Source organism: Eriocheir sinensis, chromosome 15 (genome assembly GCF_024679095.1).
Source record: "Eriocheir sinensis breed Jianghai 21 chromosome 15, ASM2467909v1, whole genome shotgun sequence".
NCBI lineage: Eukaryota > Metazoa > Arthropoda > Malacostraca > Decapoda > Varunidae > Eriocheir > Eriocheir sinensis.
Genome location: NC_066523.1, coordinates 16,859,811 through 16,871,271, shown reverse-complemented (window position 1 = coordinate 16,871,271; position 11,461 = coordinate 16,859,811).

Genomic DNA, 11,461 nt, shown 5'->3' with positions numbered 1-11,461 from the left:
CCTATGAAGTGTCTCTGATTATAAACAAGAATACGGGGCAGCAACATATTCACGGTGCAGGTGATCCAAGAGTCTACTGTCCAGCTTATCCACATCGTACTGACGCGCAGCAGATCCCTCCTAACACAGCTGTGAGACACGTGTAACTTACTCAATGATTCATCCCTCTTCCTTTGTGATCCACGAGGCCTTGACATTTTAACGGGTGGCGATGCATCCGGAGAAGCCGGTGAAAAGGGACATGATCGGGCCAGCCATCTCTCATCATTAAAGATTTTTGAAGGGAAAAGAAGATAGTCCATAGGATACAAAAAAAGGCTCCCAGAGTATTGCTTCTGTATTGGGGACAGAAAATTACGCAAAGTAGAACTAGTTTTGTTTCTCGAGGCCGAGTATGTATGTCTCCTTTACATAGTCATCTAAATCTATAATGTTGAAGCTCCTGTTTCCGTCTGTTTTCGCATTTTCAACTAATACGACAACGGATACTCAGCATCATACATAAACAAGGCAATGTAAGCGAGGGGGACTTTGTATAGTGGTAGGGCATCGGTGCTTCTCGGATATTTCTGGTTATGGGAAGCGTCAGAGAATGCGAAAACGATAACTGTCAGAATTATGTAAAAGTCTACGGGGACATAAAGTAATGTTTCATTAGTTGATGCATAACTATTTGTTGGTGGGGATTTATCAAAAGAACGTGGAGATTTTGGCTTAGCCAACATTTCAGGTAAGTCAGAATGGATGAATTCATGTTTTATCAGCTAAGAAATAGCAGTATGTATAGCTAATATGGCTGGTGTTAAAGAAAGAATGTAGAAGTGACAACCCAGTCAGTCATTCTTTAACTAAATGGAAAAATCAGAATGTTTGCCACAGTAGATTGGAGTGCAATAAAGACAAACAAAGAGAGGGGGAGAGTACTGGGAAATATTTTTGTTCTGCAGGTGAGTAATAACGGCTGCTGCTGCTGCTCCTGATATAAAAGAATGACTTCATCTTTGCCATATACCGAATGAAGGCTTCGGAGGATAACTTCTAGGTCTGTGAGTCTTAAGATAGATAATTATTTTCTTGACTTCAATATAATTACTTGTAGATGTTCAGATAAAATATGACCTTGAAATAGGCACTTCGACGACACAAAAATATATACTGAACGACCCCGCGCCCACCTCCACCCCCTCCACCACCACCACCACCATCACCTGACGAAATACTGAACCGCGCACCGCCACGTTTCCTCAGCTCAGGCATGAATATTGCTTGGGAATGCAACTGGGAAAGAGTGTGACCGTAAAACAACCATCTCAATATAAGGAAAGGACTGCCGGATGGACCCGTACACCCACCACCACCACCACCACCACCACCACTCTCGCCCCTTACTAAAATATTGAGCCCCACCGCCACACACGGTATCGATCAGCACCGTGAGCCTGTCCGCTGTGTAAGGGCACCTGTGTATCCCTTCCTTTACCTCTCTCTGCCGCACATACCTATACCTCTTATGAACGGGGGTACACATTCAAGCAGTCTTCCTGTTGCTCGAGACCGTAGCGAATTATTTTTGTATGAACAGATAACTATATGGACGAGAGCTTGGTTCATTATTCTGCATCTTCTTCTCCTTCTCTTCTTCCTCTTTCCCTTTCTGTTTTTCTCTTTTTCCTCTTTCTCTTTCTTCTTCTCCTTCTTCACCTTTTCCTTGTCCTTCTCTTTTTCCTCCTTGTTCTTGTTTTTCTTGTCCTTCTTCTTGTTCTTCTTGCTCTTCTTATTCTCGTTGTTCTTGTTGTTCTTCCTGTTTTTTATTTTGTTCTTGTTGTTCTGGTTCATGTTCTTTTTATTTTTTGTTCTTGTGCTTGTTCTTGTTCTTGTTTTCTTGTTCTTCTTGTTCTTGTGTTTTTGTTCTTCTTGCTCTTCTTATTCTTGTTGTTCTTCCTGTTTTTTATCTTGTTCTTGTTGTTCTGGTTCATGTTCTTTTTTTGTTCTTCTGGTTCATGTTCTTTTTGCAAGTTTTTATTTTGTCTGAGTGTGTTGCTTTGGCAGTCCCTAAGAACGAGGTAATGAGTGGCCATGAGGGGGGGGGGGGGGCAGCGATCCCCTTCAGGAAGTATAAGTGGCTTTTATCACAACACTCCTCCCGGCCGGTGTTTGTCCTCGCCCGTGCCCTGTTTCCTGTCCCCGCGGCGCCTCCCCTGGACTGACACTACTGAAAGGTCACTCACGCCTTCACGCCACTCTGACCTGACCTCAAAGTGAATGAGTGCAAGAGGTGGTGGGCTCTGAAATACTGATGAAGGGGCTGGTGGTGGTGGTGGTAGTGGTGGTGGTGGTGGTGGTGGTAGTGGCGGTGGTGGTGCTTTTGTTGTTGCTGTTTCTGTGACTGTTTCTACTGCTGCTTCTGTTACTGATACTATTTCTGTTGTTGTTATTGTTGCTACTGTCGGTGCTAGTGCTCCTTTTCTTATTGTTGCCGTTACTGCGATTGTTTCTTTTGTTCTTGCTCTTCTTTTGTTGTTACTGCCTCTGTGGTTGTAGTTGCCGCTACTACAGTTTTTGTTACTGCTGCTGTTTCTTCATTATTGTCCTGATTCTTAGCTGACTTTCGTTACCTATAAAACGTGTTGCTATAAGTTTTCACCGGTTTTTATAAATATACGCAACTATTACCCCTGAACTTGCAGCTCGAAATCATGATACATTCCCTTGCTGCACGCCGTGAGTTGTAGCCGTTCTTTGTGGCGAAACGCAGGCCAGCTTCAAGTGGTCAGGGGTCAGGCCGCTGCACTCTTTGTTTTTTTTGCCTGCACGTGAGGGCCGCCGCCAGGACCACCGCCTAGTTACCTATCGTCTTTAAAGCTCGCCTGACACGGCCACTTCGCCCCGTCGTAATCCTGTAATTCTTTAACCTTCCGTCTGCCTTTTCTCTGCCTGCTAAAGTAAAATCTGGTCGCGGGCAAAAAAAAAAAAAATTTTTAATGAAATGAATACTTTTTTTCCGTTACCAATTTTTTTTTTTTATGATAGAGAACTATTTGAGTATCAAACTTTTAAAGGTCTCACCGCACTTCCTCTCCCAGATAAAGAAAATCTACTCGCTGGCTGTATTGATCAATTACTTTCCTCTTGTAATGAAAGTAGCAAGTTTTAATCTGCTCTCTCATTTTTTTTTATTAAGGCATTTTTTTAACCGTTTTCATATTAGGCAATCAGTTGATTATCGGATCGTTTATCTTTCTCCTTATGAAAATAATTAGTTTCACTTGATGTCTCTTGAGGAGTATTTTCAGTTCAGGTATTCTTCTAGTTTCCATTTTCTTCATCAGGTAACCACTTCATTACCATGCAGATCATAGACTCAAACTCAGCTTACTTGCAAAATAGATACAAAAGGTCACCGGACTGGACTTAATTAAAAAAAATCGTCTCTTAGATAAACTTTAATTCACTAACCCCACCACTGAGCTGTCCACCGTGTATCTGAGGTGAGAGCAGCGGTCATTATTTAGGTAGGTGAAAGGCAGGCGGTCGTCACCTCTTTGTGGAGGGCGAAGGACGATTTGTTTGCAGCACAATGCGTCTGGGCCACGGGGAACAAAAACAAGGAAAGTAATGACTATCACTGAAATTACAAGCTCTTTCTTCCCTCGAGGTCAGTTCCAACAATATCGATGTGCCAGACACTGTTCCCTACGATCTTTTATGAGCCACTTTTACGAATAAATAATTACATCCAATTTACAAATATCCAATACGGTAATTCTTTCTGGTGCAAATAGCTCAAGAAAAATAATAATTTGAAGGGAAATATGTAGTATCTAATGAAGGCGAGAAACAGATATTTCAGAGATTGTGCTAACTGAGATCTTTTTAATAAGGCAGCGCTTGACTCACGGCCGCAAGTATTGGCGCTTCATCCTTGGCTCAAATATGAAACCGTGACCTCCGCTTGTAGCTCTAGCCACTTACTGTTTACCTTGGTTGTGGAAACTTTACAGTTCATTGTTTAACACTCCTTCGAGGGTAACTAATTTATTTTATCAAGGTTGTTTCACCCATCAGCCAGCATTGCTTCATCATTTATGTTTTTTGCTATTTGTCCTTTTTGTTTCTTTTATTTTTTGCCCTTTAGCTGCCTCCTTTGCTGTAAAAAAAAAAAAAAGACCCCGCTAGAGGAATACACATACCTACGAATAACATGCAGTTAGTGCAAATACATACACATGAAAATAAATTAGAAGAGAATAAGAATGAAATGGAGCGATTTGGTAAATATAGTTACCGTGAATTATATACAGCCTGTCACTCTCCTTGATGAGAAAACTGAACAATCATTGCATACTGCCAGTCCTTACATACAGTTCAGAAACTGAGCTTCAGTGAAAATTTAAAGAGAAAACAAAGAAGTGCGCAAACGGGAACAGAAAGAAAAATGTGTATAACATGGAGAAATGGGAAAGGAACTTAAATTTGGGAATAGACAAAGGTTATAAGCATTTTAATTATGATTTAAAAATATAAAATGGACTTGGGTAGGTCATAACTTGTTGAATTGATAATACAAATTGTACATGTTAGGGCGGACAAAGGATCATGTGAAAATATTAAAATGGATGATTCTCTGGAGTAGGATGGAATATACAACATCAAACAAGGCGATGGAGAGTGTTGGGAAGGCCTTTTCCTGAAGTGGACTAGTAATGGGTGATGGTGAAAATGGTGATAATAATGATAATAATAATAAAGTTACCCATAAGATAACTCGTTTTCTACGTTTCCCACGCGCAAGTTTTCAAGCATTGAAGCGTTTACTATTCTAAATGTAATAATATCTGTTATTGTGCTTTACTCGAATAATTATGCTCTAGCTGGCCTCAGTACAACTTGTTAACTTTGAAGGCAATTCATTTGGGAAATATTTAGTCACTGCGTCTTCGTGACAAGGAGACGGAGCTCACGAGGTACTGAGATTTGATCCTGAGTAAATCGTTAGCGAAGCCTACCTCCACCATTCTTCAATATAAAGATCTACAACACAATATCGCAGTTCAGAGACACGTCAGTCCACGTCGACAGACCGACTCGGTCGGCTAGATTTCGATCGCCGATAGAGTCGGTCTGTCGGCACCCTGCTACGGGCCGCTATTAGGCTAAGCCCGTGCTCCCCCGCGCAGGGAGGGAGCATTTTTACCCTCTTAACGGTTCGTCTTCGGACAAGGCCCCGTTCCCCTAGTGATACTAGGGGTAAATCTTTAACAACAACAACATGTCGCAGTTGATACAGAGCTTATCGATCCCTCAGTATTTATGAAAAAAAAAACTAGTTCGTATAACAAACATATATATTCGTCACTGGAACCTGTGTCCAGGCTAGAGTTCGACTGTGTGTCAAATGCCGACGGACGCGATATTTTTAGATTACAACAACAACAACAACAAAAACAAAACTACTACTACTACTACTACTACTACTACTACTACTACTACTACTACTACTACTACTACTACTACTAACAACAAATAATAACATTCTTCTTCTTCTTTTTCTTCTTCTTTTTATCATTATTATTATTATTACCATGGAACCAATATATTTCGAGGTCCTTGAATGAACATATGAGAAAAAAAAGTGCACACACGCACACCCGGAGGCACGTACAGGAAGTGAAACTTCCTGTGCTCCGCAACTAGAAATAGTCTTCAAAGCACAACAAACAAAATTACAAAAATAATGACAATACAAATCAGAGACACGCCAGGCCTCGTCGACAGATCGACTTGGTCTGGTAGATTTCGATTGCCGAAAGAATCGGTCTGTCGGCACCCTGCTAAGGGCCGCCTTTGGCAAAGTCCCGTGCTCCCTCGTGCAGGAGGGAGCAATCTTTTCCCTCTTAGCGGGCCGTCTTCGGACAAGGGCCCGTTCCCCTAGTGATACTAGGGGTAAATCTTTTGAATCAATGAATGACAATACGAATAAATATATTTCTTTCCCCTGGTTCGGATAACCTACCCTCGATCTCCTTTATGTAGAGAAATGTTGCATGTCCAAACATTCCTGCAAGTTTCCATTTTAAAATCCTGGAAAGTATGGATCGTTGTGAATATGAAAAGAATAATCTGATTGAAGACAATTTTTTGAGGAACCCTTTTTGTGGCACGTGATCTTGACAATAAAAAGAACACCTTGACGTGTATAAAATCTGAAGAGACCGTTTGACTGACCTGACATATCGAGGTTCCTTCTCGTCCTGTGTGGTGGCAGCGTCCAGCGGCGAGCCAACCAAGCCCGCGTGAAGCCCTGCTACAATAATGGAATTTGCATTGGTCTCAGTGATTAACTTGCGGTTATTGTCTTCTATCATGCCTTAGTTAATAATTATAATCATTATTGATTCGTGGAGGTAAACAATGGATACTACATAATGTCCATTCATACATATTTTTATTCGTCTATATTATTCATTACTATTTTTTTTGTATGAAACCCATAGCCCCGATAGGCTTTCATGAGGGGCCCAGTGGTCTGCTCCAGCCCGTTAGTAGCGTTAGTAGATTTTAATTTAAGTGGCTGCCATGGCATAAAACTCTTGCCTGCCGTATGCACTCCTCTCCCCCCCGTAATACTTTTCTTATCAGTGAATTATTTTTTTATCTATCTATCTATCTATCTATCTTTATAAATATTTCATTATACTCTTTTAATACATAAAAAAGTCATTCTGTGGTGCTGAAAGTTTTTTTTTTTTTTGTGTGTGTGTGTGTGTGTGTGTGTGTGTGTGTGTGTGTGTGTGTCTCTCTCTCTCTCTCTCTCTCTCTCTCTCTCTCTCTCTCTCTCTCTCTCTCTCTCTCTCTCTCTCTCTCTCTCTCTCTCTCCACAGACTAAAAGAGAGAGAGGAATAAAAAGCACCGGAAGAAAAAAAAATCAGGAGGCCGCGCGTCATCTTGTGTCAGGGAAGAAGGATCTGATCGTTTATTTTGCTAATGGCGTGCAATTGAAATTTTTAATAGGCAATTTAATCCTCTCCATCACCGGGCAACGCGACGCTTATTACGGCTCGACCTCGCTAAGGCGTCACCCGCGGCGTGAGGGCGGCAGCACGGCTGGACGGGTGTGAGTGCCCAGCGGCGTAATGTGGTGGACGCGGGGTAGCGGTGGGGCGGGGGCAGCGGGGCGTCAGGGTACGTCAGGGACGGGGCAGCACAACAGTAAGCAAGGGCCAGGCGGCGCGGGGCGGAGCCAACTGAAGTGTGCAGTGCGAGAATCAATTTGGGATTTGTTTGCCGGCCATTGTAACTTGCTGGCAAAAATAGACGTGTGTTTTTCAATCTGACTCTTTTCTGGGAATGAGCACGCATCGGGAGGCAAGGGACCTCCGGGGCGGCGCGGTGGACAGGTGTTGAGGGCCCTCGCTCCGCCGCCACCTGCTGCTGCAGGGGAGACTGGCGGCCACTGACAAAGTAGCTATGCGTTACATTGTTGACAATGATACGCATATAGATAAGGCCCATTTTCGTTTGACGACAGTGATGTAACGTTATTTCTTCATCTCACTGACAGGCTTCTTCATTAACCCCCAATCAATTGTTAGTTATATAGTATGTACTGAGTGACAACCCAGGAAATGCTTGAGAAGTCAGGGCAGCCAGGTGGTAGCCATTGTTATGTCTTTAGCTTCCTCAGGAGCACACATTTTTCATTGGTTTATCTCCAAAGTGTGTGCGATTAGGAAATATCATTAAGTGCAAAGCACACCCGCACTTCGCTGGACATGAGTTTGCCAACGCTGAACGTGAGGCAGCATCACAACAAGCACAGTCTGCCTGGCTCTGGCTACTCGAAACAGAAAACGAAGCCTCCACAATACCACATGAATGAGATCACCGCAGACTTACTCATAATCGAAACAAAACCTAAACGAAAGCGGACACCTGAATAAAAAGAGAAAGGTAAGGAGTATATATTACTCGACATAATATATATGTACTCAACGTTTACTGATGCTGCAGACGGGTAAACTATTGAAAAGATCATATGAAGGCACTTGTGACGTGATAAGTCCTTCCAGATACAGTTAAAGTCCTAAAAAGAGTATTATCTGAAGAGGTCATAACAGGCTTACTGCATTACAAGAGCTGAGATTGTCTGTCATTAGATTCAGAACAACAGACCAACAAATAAGAATAACAGACAAACAACCGAACACACACAAAAAACAAAACAAAAAAAAAAAACTAAAAACACTGACCCTACAAAGAAAACAGACTCCAGAGAGAGAAAATAATAACAATCAGTGACAGCTACATTTCTTTCATCGCATCCACACGACAAGACCCTCTCTGCATCTTTGCCACGCGGGGTCTTTCTCCCCGGCTCGTCGGCGGCGCGGCGTCACGGAGAGCCACAACGCAAACCACTCGTCGTCTCGTTCCACGGACGGGAAATGAGATCAATATGGAGGACTTGCAAGGCGGTGTTTAGGAGAGGTGGCCGGCGGGAATGACAGAGAGGGAGAGAGAGAAAAAAAAGATATTCAAATCGGCAAGTGATGTTTTTGCAAGGAGTTTCTTTTTTCTTTTCTTTTTTTTTCTCTTTTCGATTTTGAAGTAAAGAGAATTGTCTCGATCAGCTGGGGGAGTGTGTATACCTGGCGTATCAATTTTTTTGTGTTGTAAGTGTTGTTAGTTGTTTGTGTTGTTGCGAAGAGGAAGCGAAGAGTAAAGGCATGAGTGGAGGTAAGGGGAAGGGAGAGAAAGAGATATTATAAGAGACAGGAGAGAGAGAGAGAGAGAGAGAGAGAGAGAGAGAGAGAGAGAGAGAGAGAGAGAGAGAGAGAGAGAGAGAGAGAGAGAGAGAGAGAGAGGAAAATAAAGTAAATTTAACGTACCCGTTCTTTGCTTATTTATTCATATATTTATTCACTTATTCGTTGATTGATTGACTGATTGATTAATTGACTGGTGTGTGTGTGTGTGTGTGTGTGTGTGTGTTCATCGGTGGGTCTGTCTGTCTGGCATGGGCGCCGTTCGCTTGTTGGCTATTACACGAGAGAGAGTTTTCACACAATATTACCTCTTCTTATCCGGCTCCCTCTTCCCTTTAGTCCTACTCCTCCTCCCCCTCCTCCTCCTACTCCTCCTCCTCCTCCTCCGTTCCGCACTTGTAGTCGAGATTTTAATTAAAACTTTAAGGGCGCGTCGCTCTCATAATAGGAGGACGAAGAATCCGCTCTCTTGATCCGATCGGCCGGCGCCTCACAATCGTGCCATTCAGTCAAGTTTGGTGATAAATAAGTTTTCTCGTGACGCCTTCAAAGAGCGAAAGCTAATCAGAAAATATTTTGCCCTCTGGCTTACCCGCAATGAGTGTGAGGCTGGTGGTGTGCGGTGCGAGGGGCTGGGGCAGAGGCTGTTTCACCAGGGTCTGTTCACGTGCTAGACTCGCGATCGCCAGCCAGTCAGTATCCTCCATGAATGGGCTTGGGAGTTCTACAAACGGAACTTTGGGTATGACTGGAACCTCACACCCACACACATTTGGGAGGCGCGACACAACCCCCGACAGACACCCGGTACCCATTCACTGCTGGGTGGACTGGGGTCACGTATGGAAAGAGACTGCCTATCCATCTCCTCTCTGCCCAGGAATCGAACCCGGGACCTCTCGATTGTGATGCGAGCGTGTTAATGTGTGTGTGTGTGTGTGTGTGTGTGTGTGTGTGTGTGTGTGTGTGTGTGTGTGTGTGTGTGTGTGTGTGTGTGTGTGTGTGTGTGACTTAACCTAAGGGGTAGTGGATAATAATAGATGTACGTATGTGCGTAGGTGTGTATGTATGAGTATGTATGTATGAGTATGTATGTATGAATATATGTATGTATATGTAACGGCACCCTTCTTTGCCTGCCTGTCTCTGTCTGTCCGTCTGTTTGAACTTCCGTCTTTTTCCTCTTCAATCTTTCATGTATATCTCTGTCTGTCTGTCTGTCCGTCACGCTGTACTTTATTTCCTTAATCGTCTTTTATTACGTATCTATTTTTCTGCCTGTGTGTCCGTCTGTATATTTATTGGTGTTTTCATACGCCCGTCTTTTCGTCTGTCTGTTAATATGTCCATCTGTCTCTCAGTCAGTTTCGCCGTCTCTTCCTTTTTTCTCCTTCTCTATCTTTTATGTCTGTCTGTTCGTTTGTCTGTCCGTCAATCTGCTCGTCTCCGTCTTATATTAATATTATCACCCTGCCTCTCTCTCTCTCTTTTATCTCTCTCTCTCTCTCTCTCTCTCTCTCTCTCTCTCTCTCTCTCTCTCTCTCTCTCTCTCTCTCTCTCTCTCTCTCTCTCTCTCTCTCTCTCTCTCTCTCTCTCTCTCTCTCTCTCTCTCTCTCTCTCTCTCTCTCTCTCTCTCTCTCTCTCTCTCTCTCTCTCTCTCTCTCTCTCTCTCTCTCTCTCTCTCTCTCTCTCTCTCTCTCTCTCTCTCTCTCTACCGCGAATCCTTCTTTGTGCATTCATCTTATTTTCTCGCCTCTCGGAAACGCGTCTCTGTCAAAGGAACGTACAAACACCCGCAGAAAGGCTGGAGACGCTCATATACTCCGCGCGTTCATGTCTAATTATCATCAATAAAAGGCAGTCTGAAGATGACGATGAGGAGGAAGAGGAGGAGGAGGTGGTTTGTTTACTCCTTCGACGAGCGCCGTGTAAGACTCTGTTTCGTATAAGACTCCCGCTGCCGCCACAGGAATATCTCTTTGTTCGACGACGCTAGGGAGATTTTCATATCGCGTAGAATTTATCCACAAAGAGTCTTCTCGGGGAGGAGGCGAGTTAGCGCCGAGGAGGAGGAGGAGGAAGAGGAAGAGGTGGAGGAGGAAATGAATGATAAGTGGGGAAGGAAGAGGTGGAGGAGAGAAAAAAGAGGAGGAAATGAATGACAGTTGGGGAAGGAGGAGGAGGAGGAGGAGGAGAGAAAAAAAGAAGAGGAGGAGGAAACGAGTTCATACTGAGGAAGAGAGTGGGATATGAAGATGAGGAAGAAGAACAAGAAGATGAAGTTGAAGAAGTAGAAAACGAAGAAGTGATAATAATAGTGAAGATAAAGGAGACATAGAGAAAGCGTAACAATGAATCAGTCGTTACATAAAACTCACACCCTCTACCGAATAATATAAAACGAAAAAGCAAAACAAAAACATACACCGCAAAACCAATCTCCTGTAGCAAGTATCTCGTCCGCGCGCCATGTTGCCTGCGTCGGCGGCGGTGGCGGCGGGGCGGGCGGGGATGTGCGTGCTAGGGCGGGGGAGGGCGGGGAGAACAAAGAAAGGCGCCTCAAGACGGCCTGTGAATGGCGTGAGGCGCGATCATTGGTTCGGCCATTGTTCTCGCACAAAGGCTGCCGCACTCCGCCGCCCGGGAGTCACCGCGAGAGGCTCCTCCTGCACGCAAGGCAAGATGGTCGGTCGGTC